This window comes from Nomascus leucogenys, chromosome 8 (assembly GCF_006542625.1).
Source record: "Nomascus leucogenys isolate Asia chromosome 8, Asia_NLE_v1, whole genome shotgun sequence".
NCBI classification, from domain to species: Eukaryota; Metazoa; Chordata; class Mammalia; order Primates; family Hylobatidae; genus Nomascus; species Nomascus leucogenys.
Genome location: NC_044388.1, coordinates 75629304 through 75641542, shown reverse-complemented (window position 1 = coordinate 75641542; position 12239 = coordinate 75629304). Strand labels below are relative to the sequence as shown.

Here is a 12239-nt window from a genome sequence, read left to right as displayed (position 1 = left end):
GTCTATTTTATCAGAGACTAGGATTGCAAACCCTGCCTTTTTTTGTTTTCCATTTGCTTGGTAGATCTTCCTCCATCCCTTTATTTTGAGTCTATGTGTGTCTCTGCACATGAGATGGGTTTCTTGAATGCAGCACACTGATGGGTCTTGACTCTTTATCCAATTTGCCAGTCTGTGTCTTTTAATTGGAGCATTTAGCCCATTTACATTTAAAGTTAATATTGTTATGTGTGAATTTGATCCTGTTGTTATGATGTTAGTTGGTTATTTTGCTCATTAGGTGATGCAGTTTCTTCCTAGCCTCGATGGTCTTTACAATTTGGCATGTTTTTGCAGTGGCTGGTACCTGTTGTTCCTTTCCATGTTTAGTGCTTCCTTCAGGAGCTCTTTTAGGGCAGGCCTGGTGGTGACAAAATCACTCTGCATTTGCTTGTCTGTAAAGTATTTTATTTCTCATTCACTTATGAAGCTTTGTTTTGCTGGATATGAAATTCTGGGTTGAAAATTCTTTTCTTTAAGAATGTTGAATATTAGCCCCCACTCTCTTCTGGCTTGTAGAGTTTCTGCCGAGAGATCAGCTGTTAGTCTGATGTGCTTCTCTTTGTGGGTAACCCGACCTTTCTCTCTGGCTGCCCTTAACATTTTTTCCTTCATTTCAACTTTGGTGAATCTGACAATTATGTGTCTTGGAGTTGCTCTTCTCAAGGAGTATCTCTGTGGAGTTCCCTGTATTTCCTGAATCTGAATGTTGGCCTGCCTTGCTAGATTGGGGAAGTTGTCCTGGATAATATCTTGCAGAGTGTTTTCCCACTTGGTTCCATTCTCCCCGTCACTTTCAGGTACACCAATCAGACGTAGGTTTGTTCTTTTCACATAGTCCCATATTTCTTGGAGGTTTTATTCATTTCTTTTTATTCTTTTTTCTCTAAACTTCCCTTCTCTCTTCATCTCATTCATTTCATCTTCCATCACTGATACCCTTTCTTCCAGTTGATTGCATCAGCTACCAAGGCTTCTGCAATCTTCACGTAGTTCTCGAAACTTGACTTTCAGCTCCATCAGCTCCTTTAAGCCCTTCTCTCCATTGGTTATCTTAGTTATACATTCATCTATTTTTTTTCAAAGTTTTTAACTTCTTTGCCATTGGTTTGAATTTCCTTCTGTAGCTCGTAGTAGTTTGATTGTCTGAGGCCTTCTCTCAACTCGTCAAAGTCATTCTCCATCCAGCTTTGTTCCATTGCTGGTGAGGAACTGCGTTCCGTTGGAGGAGGAGAGGTGCTCTGTTTTTTAGAGTTTTCAGTTTTTCTGCTCTGTTTTCTCTGCATCTTTGTAGGTTTTTCTACTTTTGGTCTTTGATGATGGTGATGGACAGATGGGTTTTTGGTGTGCATGTCCTTTCTGTTTGTTAGTTTTCCTTCTACCAGACAGGACCCTCAGCTTCAGGTCTGTTGGAGTTTGCTAGAGGTCCACTCCAGACCCTGTTTTGCTGGGTGTCAGCAGCGGTGGCTGCAGAACAGCGGATTTTCGTGAGGCCGCAGATTCAGCTGTCTGATTGTTCCTCTGGAAGTTTTGTCTCAGAGGAGTACCTGGCCAAGTGAGGTGTCAGTCTGTCCCTACTTGGGGGTGCCTCCCAGTTAGGCTGCTCGGGGGTCAGGGACCCACTTTAGGAGGCAGTCTGTCCATTCTCGGATCTCCAGCTGCATGCTGGGAGAACCACTACTCTCTTCAAAGCTATCAGACAGGGACATTTAAGTTTGCAGAGGTTCCTGCTGTCTTTTTGTTTGTCTGTGCCCTGCCCCTAGAGGTGGATCCTACAGAGGCAGGCAGGCCTCCTTGAGCTGTGGTGGGCTCCACCCAGTTCGAGCTTCCTGGCTGCTTTGTTTACCTAAGCAAACCTGGGCAATGGCGGGCGCCCCTCCCCCAGCCTCCCTGCCTCCTTGCAGTTTGATCTCAGACTGCTGTGCTAGTAATCAGCGAGACTCCGTAGGCGTAGGACCCTCTGAGCCAGGTGCGGGTCACAATCTCCTGGTGTGCCGTTTTCCAAGCCTGTTGGAAAAGTGCAGTATTAGGGTAGGAGTGACCCAATTTTCCAGGTGCCGTCTGTTACTCCTTTGACTAGGAAAGGGAACCCCCTGACCCCTTGTGTTTCCCGAGTGAGGCAATGCCTGGCTCTGCTTCGGCTCGCGCACGGTGCGTTGTACCGACTGTCCTGCACCCACTGTTTGGCACTCCCTAGTGAGATGAACCCGGTACCTCAGATGGAAATGCAGAAATCACCTGTCTTCTGCATGGCTCACGCTGGGAGCTGTAGACTGGAGCTGTTCCTATTCTGCCATCTTGGCTCCACCCCCCAGTCTATGATTTTTTTAACTTCACAGAGCTTTGCACTTACATCTCTGGATAGGGACGGAAGTGGAAGTGAGTGACAAGAGCACAGCATGTCAGTTCCAGTCATGTTCTTCGCTCCTAATGGGTAGAGTGAACTGAGACATTTAAGATACTAAGAGTCCTGGAACTCATTTCACTTCGTTAAATATCAACTGCCTGCTATGAACCAAGCACTGACCACATTCTTTGAATTCAGAGAAGTGATAAACCTTATGGTTGCCCTCTGGAAGAGACAGGCACAATACAAATAATATAATGTGATAAGTGCTTATAAAAAATAATATATTAAATGATATGTAAACACAAGTGACATAATAGCCAACTCTTCCTGGGCTTTGAGACAGGTCAGATGACAGCAACCAAGTGACATTGAGTTTATTCTTGAAACTCTGGGCAAAGAAAATCAAGATGAAGAGACTAGAACCATGAAAAACTTTTTGTTACTTAGAAGAGAACACATAGTATTTCAGATGCTCTTGGAACTACTCAGATTAGAGGCAATATAGGTCCAAATCAAGCCAATGGAAATAGATGTGAAAAGGCAGATTTTGGAATTATTTGGGAGTTAGAACCTACCAAATCTGGTGACTAAATAAGAGAAGCAAGGATGACTTCTAATTTCCTGGTTTGGAGTATTGGTCAAAATTGATAGCATGAGTTTACATTTTGCAAATTTTAACTCTACTGTTGAATTGATGATCCATTTCCATACAACACTGTATTTAGTGCAATATTTAATTTCATCTTGATGAAATAGCTAGTCTTTAAGCTCCTAAAAGATATAGAAGTGTATTTCTCACATTAAAAATATTCAGTAAATACCAGTTGTTCATCATTGATTTGCCTCAAAGTATAGCTATATATGTAGATAATTACTTGTGGATTTGTGTTAGTCTTACTAAACATCTGAATTATACAAAAATTCTGCAACTAAAAAACCCATTCTGTCACGAAGATGCTATGAAATATGTTTATATACCAATGCTATCTAATGTGCCCAGAGTACAAAGCTTGATTTTGAGGACCTGTAGTTTGTCTCATAGTGACTCATGTACAAATGCAAAGCTATAGGCAATCACATTCAATAATCAGTCACACAATCTTTGCATAATGGTATTAAAGCCAACAAACTCAGTAATTTTTTGAGCTCTAGTGAAAGTCATTGAAAGTCTGAAAACTAGATAAATGAGTAAGGCAGAAATAAAGAAGTTCTTTGCCACTTTGGGAGGCCAAGGTAGGTGGATCACTTGAGGTCAGGAGTTCGACCAGCATGGCCAACGTGGTGAAACCCCATCTCTACTAAAAATACAAAAATTATCCGGGCATGGTGGCATGCACCTGTAATCCCAGCGGCTCAGGAGGCTAAGGCAGGAGAGTCGCCAGAACCTGGGAGGCAGAGGTTGCAGTGAGCTGAGATCACGCCACTGCACTCCAGCCTGGGCAAAAAAGAGACACTGGCTAAAAACAAAACAAAACAACAACAACAAAAACTTTACAACAGAGAACAAAGATACAATGTACCAGAATATCTGGGACACAGCTAAAGCAGTGTTAAGGGGGAAATTTATAGCATTAAATGCCCACATCAAAAAGCTGGAAAAGATCTCAAAAAAAAGCTAGAAAGATTTCAAATCGACACCCTACCATCACAACCAAAAGAACGAGAGAACTAAGAGCAAACAAACCCAAAAAGCTAGCCGAAGACAATTAACCAAAATCAGATCTGAACTGAAGGAGATAGAGGCAAAAAACCCTTCAAAAATTAATGAATCCAGGAGCTATTTTTTTGGAAAAGAAATAAGATAGATCACTATCTAATAACAGAATAATAAAAAGAAGATTCATATAAACACAATCAGAATGTTAAGGGGGATATTACCACTGACCCCACAGAAATACAAACAACCAGCAGAGAATATCATATATACCTCTCTGCATTTAAACTAGAAAATCTAGAAGAAATGGATAAATTCTTAGACACATACACCCTCCCAAGACTGAACCAAGAAGAAACTGAATCCCTGACTAGACCAATAACAAGCTCTGAAATTGAGGCAATAGTAAATAGCCTATTAACCAAAAAAAAAAAAAACAAAAAAAAAAAACCCAGGACCAGATGGATTCATAGCTGAATTCTAACAGAGGTACAAAGAAGAGCTAGTACCATTTCTACTGAAACTATCCAAAAAAATTACAGAAGGAGGGACTCCTCTCTAACTCATTTTATGAGGCCAGCATCATCCTGATACCAAAACCTGGCAGAAATACAACAACAAAAATGTTAGACCAATATCGTTGATGAATATTGATGCAAAAATCCTCAACAAAATACTGGCAAACTGAATCCAAGGGCACCTCAAAAAGCTTATCCACTGCAATCAAGTAGGCTTCATCCCCATGACGCAAGGTTGATTCAACATACACAAATCATTACATGTGATTCCTCACATAAACAGAACTAAAGACAACAACAACATGATTACCCAATAGATGCAGAAAAGGCCTTCAATAGGATTCAACATTCCTTCATGTTAAAAGCCCTCAATAAACTAGGTATTGAAGGAACATACTTCAAAATAATAAGAGTAATATATGACAAACCCACAGTCAATAGCATACTGAATGGGCAAAAGTTGGAAGCATTCCCCCTTGAAAACTCACACAAGACAAGGATTCCCACTCTCACCATTACTATTCAACATAGTATTAAAAGTTCTGGCTATGGCAATCAGGCAAGAGAAAGAGAAAAGATATTCAAATAGGAAGAGAGGAAGTCAAACCATCTTTGTTTGTTATACTGTATCTATAAAACCCTACAGTTTCAGACCCAAAGCATCTTAAACTAATAAGCAATGTCAGCAAAGTTTCAGAATACAATTAATGTGAAAAAATCATTAGCATTCCTATATACCCACAACAGGCAAGCCGAGAGCCAAATCATGAATGAACTCTCATTCACAATTGCCACAAAAAGAATAAAATACCTAGAAATACAACTAATAAGGAAAGTGAAGGACCTCTTCATGAAGAATTACAAACCACTCTTCAATGAAATTGGAGATGACACAAAACACGTAGAAAAGCATCCCATGCTCATGGATAGGAAGAATCAATATTAAAATGGCCATACTGCCCAAAGCAATTTATAGATCAATACTATTCCCATTAAATTACCATTGACATTCTCATAAGATTAGAAAAAACTATTTTAAAATTCATATGGAACCAAAAACAGCCCTGATATGGTTTGGCTGTGTTCTTACCCAAATCTCTTCTTGAATTGTAGCTCCCATAATTCACACATGTTGTGGGAGGGGTCTGGTGGGAGATAATTGAATCATGGGGGTGGTTTCCTCCATACTCTTCTCAGGGTAGTGATGAAGTCTCACCAGATCTGATGATTTTATAAGGGGAAATCTCTTTCCCTTGGTTGTCATTCTGTCTTGCCTGCTGCCGTGTAAGACGTGCCTTTTGCCTTCTGCCATGATTGTGAGGCCTCTCCAGTCACATGGAACTGTGAGTCCATTAAACCTCTTTTTCCTCATAAATTACCTAGTCTTATATATGTATTAATCCTCAGCATGAAAATGGACTAATAGAAGCCCAAATAGCCAAGACAATCTTAAGCAAAAATAACACAGCTGGAGGCATCATGCTACCTGACTTCAAACTATACTATAAGGATATAGTAACCAGAACAACATGGTACTGGTACAAAAACAGACACATAGACCAATGGAACAGAACAGAGAACTCAGAAATAAGACCACACACTTAAAACCATCTGATCTTCAACAAGTCTAACAAAAACAAGCAATGGGGAAATGATTTCCTATTTAATAAATGGTGCTGGGAGAACTGGCTAGCCATATGCAGAAAATTGAAACTGCACCAGTTCCTTACACCTTATACAAAAATTAACCCAAGATGGATTAAAGATTTAAGTGTAAAACCCCAAACTGTCAAAACCCTAGAAGAAACTAGGCAATATCACTCTGGACATAGGCACAGGCAAAGATTTGATGACTAAAACACCAAAAGCATTTGCAACAGAAGCAAAAATTGACAAATGGGCTCTAAAGAGCTTCTGCACAGCAAATGAAACTATCACCAGAGTGAACAGACAACCTACAGAGTGGGAGAAAATTGTTGCAGTCTATCTGATAAAGGTCTAATATCCAGTCTATAAGAAACTTAAGCAAATTTAAAATTAACAGACAACCACATTAAAAAGTGGGCAAAGGGCATGAACTGACACTTCTCAAAAGAAGTTATACATGTGGCCAAGAAACATGAAAAAAGCTCAACATTACTGATCACTAGAGAAATGCAAATAAAAACCACAATGAGATACTATCACATGCCAATCAGAATGGCTGCTATGAAAAATAAAAAAAAAAAGATGCTGGTGATGTTGTGGAGAAAAGGAAATGCTTTTACATAGTTGGTCAGAGTGCAAATTGGTTCAACCATCATGGAAGACAATGTGGTCATTCCTCAAAGATCTAGAAGCAGAAATACCATTTGATCCAGCAATCCCATTACTGGGTATATACCCAAAGACATATAAATGATTTTATTACAAAGATACATGCACACACATGTTCATCGCAGCTCTATTCACAATAGCAAAAACGTGGAATCAACCCAAATGCCCAGCACTGATAAACTGGTTAAAGAAAATGTGGTACCTATACACCATGGAAAACTATGCAGCCATAAAAAGGAAAAAGATCATGGTCTTTGCAGAGACATGGATGGAGCTGGAAGCTGTAATCCTCCAAACTAAGGAACAAAACCAAACATTGCATCTTCTCACTTGTAAGTGGGAGCTGAACGATGAGAACACATGGATACATGGGAGAAACAACACATACTGGGGCATGTTGGGTGTGGGGGGTGGGAGAGCATCGGGAAGAATAGCTAATGGATGCTTGGATTAATACTTGGGTGCTGGGATAATTTGCGCAGCAAACCACCATGGCACACATTTACCTGTGTAAGAAACCTGCACCTCCTGCCCATGTATCCCAGAACTTAAAATTTGAGAGAAAGGATATGAGCAACCTGTGCTTTGAAAATTACAAGACTGCTGAGAGTAAATCCTAAATAGAAATACACTGTGTTCATGATTGTGATGACTCAAAATTATTAAGATGTCAACTGTCTCCAAATTGATTTGGAAATTCAGGGCACTACCAGTCAAACTTCCAGTGGACATTTTGGACATTGACAAGCTTATTCTAAAATGTAAAAAAAAATTAAGAAAATACCAAAACTAAATAGCCAACACAGCTATGGGTTTTGTTTTCATAGCTAAATCTCTATTGAACAGTTTATGTAAGTACAGTTGTATAGGTAGTGCTGGGTGCACAGACCTATATAAAACCTTATTCCTCATCTCAAATTGCTTACAAACCTATCTGGGCATATGACACAAACAATATAATAGTGGAGAGATTCTGAAGAGGTTTTGGAGTCAGAAGAAAGTGTTCTAAATTCGCAGCTTTTCTCCACATTCACTTTCATGAGCAACATCTGGCACATGATACCCCACAGTGTCATTTCCAGCTGCCCTTCTCCCGAATGACTTTCTCAGTTCTACAACCATGAAAACACTATGATAAAATGTTTAATGAGAGGTGCTGTTGGTATTCCAAGGAAGAAGCAATAACTTATCCCTGAAAGAAGGGTAGGGGCACATTCTTACAGGAGACCTATAGCTTTCCAAAGGGGCATGAAACAGGGATGTGTGTCTTAGATCCTTAGGTCTGTGTCAGCGAAGGTCTTTCTCCCCTTAATAGAAAAGACAAACCAATAACTTCCTAACCTAGTACCTGCGTAAGCCTTGATGGACTTAAACTAATTTTCATCTTGCCATCAGAACCTGAAGTCTGTCTCTGGCCACCTAAGGTATTTGTTTGATGTGAAATCCAACATAAAAGTGATAGGGCTTGAAACTGATAATGAGGCTCTGGGATTATATTTCTCTCTTTTTTGAGTTTATCAAGGTTGTTTGCTTTTAATGCATTCTAAAAATTGCATGAATAGAGATTATATTGGTGAATAAAAATTAAGATACTTTTAAACCTAGATATAAAAGGTCTTAAGGGATAGTTCTATTAAATCAGACGGTTTGGATATATTCTGATACACCTTTCTAGGATAATTATTTGTGATTAAGAAGAATACTATTCTTTATCCAAAATCAGTTTTTTTTTCAGTTGATGTAATTATTTACAAATACAGGTAGAACCAAGGGCATTTTCACACGGCATGGAATAGATTTTTATTTTTCAAACTTGAGAACAGAGTGAAGTTTGGTAGTGAAACTGCTTTGGTAAATACCATCAGTTCTGATGACAGATTATTTTCAATAATCCCAGGCAATTTTCTTCCACTGCTGTTATGTTACGTGATAGCAAATTAAAATGATAAAATGTTTTTATCTCTTTCCCGCAGCTGTTTCAGCAATCCTATAAAATGAATTTATACTGTCAGCTGTAGCTGTCTAGAAATATATAAATACAGGTGTCATTGTTCCATAAGTATTTCACTAGTCAGCATACTGTGTAGACAATCTAAGGGTCCATTTCTAAAGAAAATGTTTCTGTGTCTGTTTTTCAATTATTTAAAAAGATATAGTCATTGCTTTGCCTGGTGTCAGGGTCATTTCACCACATATATTATGGTAAATTACTATAATAGGAGCACTTGGCATGTCTAATTAGAATAAAAAGGAAAAACAGATTGGATAGAAATAATTTAAAAAAATCATTCTTTCTCCTCTCTAGTGTGTGTGCCCTTACTGCCATCAGGGGAGCTTAGTAACCTTTCTCCCATTGTAAATGTTTCCAGAAAGCAGAACTGAATTGAAGAAGCTGTGCAGCCAAACAAGCTTTCTCTGATTCTACTGAAGTTAAATATTTCTTTCTTAGACAATTTAAATGGGAGCATTTAAATATAAATTTGGATTTAGTTTTGTTCTCCTCAATACACTTGTATGTGCAGTTTATTTTCATTTATGTATGTGTTGTTTTATGCTTAGGAGCTTTATATCCTTCTTTTCTGAGATCTTTTGTACTAAACTGGTGGTTTCATTTTTAAAAAATAAATTTTGATTGAATTCTTACCTGAAGTACGAGTAGCATTGAGCCTACCAGGAATCAATTTCATAGATCCACTGAAGGTCTATCATCTCTCTTTGGTCACTTTGTAGGCACAGCTCTTTTTCTACAAACTATACTCCAGCATTTTCAATATTCACTTTTTTATAGGTAAGATTCTTGGAACATGATTATCTTAATTGCATCTTTGCCAGTTACATAGCATTGTTGCACATTCTGGTTGAGTGTTCCATCTTACTTCTTACTGCTCTTCTCTAAGTATCTTAGTTGATATTAGACAATTATTTGTAAATATTTTCAGTGCTCGTGTGTAAAGTGGTATTGTTATCCATCCAATTTGGAGTATGTACATAGATTCTGACTAGGCTATTTTTGAAAAGGGAGTCAGTGTGAGATTGCATTCAGTTAACTTGCCTGTAGGCTTCCAAAGGAGATGAAGCAAATGAAACGATGCCTTCACAAAAAGGTAGATATATGTGCTGCACAACCAGGACCTGAAACTGGAGCCATTAACCCCAACTGACATTAAAGTATTGATCTTACAATCAAACAAAAAGATCTCAGTTTGAGGCCCTGGTAGCCATATGTAATGATCTGTTTGGCTGGTGGTCTCTTAATTCTTCTAACCTGTTTCCTTATCTGTACAGTGAGAAAAAATAGAATACTCTCATGAAGACATTGTAAAAATTAAATAGTATACAAAAACATTTAGCAAAGTGGATGATCTATAGTATATACTTCAAAAAAGTAAGTTTCTTCTACAGATATCATTAATATCTCTACTACCATTGTTATAATGATGAAAAACTTACCTTTGATTGTCATTCATTTCTCCTTTTACTTTTTCTTCCATTTGTGATGCTGAGCCACAACTTGAGATTTAAAATCATCAAAAACATACTCACCTATAAAAAGGAAAGCAGGTAGTTTTATGTCTAATATAAATGTACTTATGATGATGCCAAAAGAAATACTCATCGCTTCAGTGTCACAAGAATATACCAGAGTAATCAAATATTTTATGATACAAATACAAATTATTCAGGCCTGGGACCGCTTTTCCAAGAAATGTATTGGCCCTTGATGTTGCCAAGCAAACTGTGTACTGTAGCAGGACAATAATCCGTGATTGAGTGATTCTAAGAGTTCCACGTAAGGAAAGTTTTTAGAACATAATGAAGGCCTGGAGTAACAGCTCCTCTCTCTCCTTTTCCTTCTGAATCTATTCTAGGAAGTGACTCTGGGCAGAATTAGAACTTTTCTGAGATGTCTACAAAATGTCAAAGATAAATTGTCTTTATTACCCTCAATGGGCATTTATTCATCTACTTGCTCATTTATTCATTCATAAACTCATTTCATGGGTTTATATTAAGTGCACAGCATTTTGCTGGACTTTGAGGATATTCTGATAGTGTGGCAACTCAGGCTTTTCCTTTATGGAGCTTACACACTGGTAGAGAAGATAAACATTGAACTTTTAATGAAAGTGTAAGGAGTGAAATGAAAGGATAAGTAGAAGATATAATAGCACGTAGAAGGGGACATTTAACTGGACAGGAGCAGTAGAAAAGGAAATCAAAGATATATTGTGGAATAATTATATAAGTAGGGTAAGTGGACTCAAATGGAGGGTGAGTTAGGTATCATGATAATTTTATACAAAGGACGAGTTTAATTTGTAAATAAGCAAACAAAGCTCATCATATTGCTGAAAAAATGTCAGAAAAACAGTGTAATAAAAGTTTTTACCAATAGGATGTAATTTATATGGTAGCTGGTGGAAAGCCACAAGGTGGTTTGAATGACATTAGTACAAACACAGCTTACATTTTAAAATGTTCTGTTAGTCCGTCAAACAGTATATGGGTTTTTGATGGGGAGAAGTCAGAAAGAGGACAGCTTACTTAGGAATTAACTAATAATAGGTCAGGTAAAGATGCTGCCAGCTGAAGTCAGGGCCCCGAAACATGGACTTCATTGGTTCAGAGATTTGGTTATTCAGCAATTATGGGTTATTTGACACAGGCATGGAGACATATATTTCAAATTATGTCTTCTATTTTCAGTAATATTCAATGATTCTTAGACGTGGTCTTTTGTTCCTAGACATGTACATGAGCCATCCTAAATATTCCAGACTAGTGGAGACTAGTGCAACCAATGTCTGGTTGCATTAGGACCTAGATTAATTTTCTGACCTTTACAACTGCAAGGTCTCTGTAGAAAGTAAGTCAGGGAGCATCATGCCCTATAGAGGGGCATAGACTGCTGGGAATACCACTTCTCGAGCTTGGCTGCACATTGGAAGCACCTGTGATGTCTGAGTCTCACTCAAGAGGATTTAATTGATTAGGTATGGGATTCAGCTTGGATACAAGGATTTTCTTGAAATCCCAGATAATTGTAACGTGACAAAATTTGCGAACTACTGGATGAGAGTGTATTCTTGTCTAAACAGAGTAACGCCAGTGCAAAGGACAAGTTACTCCTTCCTCTCTCTCTTCGCTTCTTCCCCTTCCCTCTTTCCCTTTTTCCTTCCCTTTCTTTCCTCCTTCTTATAAAGATTTAGCATTTATTGAGCCCCTATCAGGTGCCAGGAAATGTGCTAGGTAGTAAGAATACAAGGCAAACAAGACAGTTCCTAACCAGATGTTTACAGTTTAATTAAGTTTAAATTCTGGCTTCAGTCTTTGATTCTGTCCTCACTTGACCATATATATT

At 38.3% G+C, this 12239-nt stretch overlaps 1 long non-coding RNA gene across 1 annotated transcript in view; it reads right to left on the bottom strand.

Annotated features, from left to right (window-relative positions):
- Positions 1-10420, bottom strand: part of LOC105740242 — a 107948-nt gene extending 97528 nt beyond the window's left edge. The window contains exon 1 of the long non-coding RNA XR_004031235.1: positions 10328-10420. This is a non-coding gene — a long non-coding RNA (uncharacterized LOC105740242). The remainder of the gene's footprint in view (positions 1-10327) is intronic.
- Positions 10421-12239: the final 1819 nt, after the last annotated feature.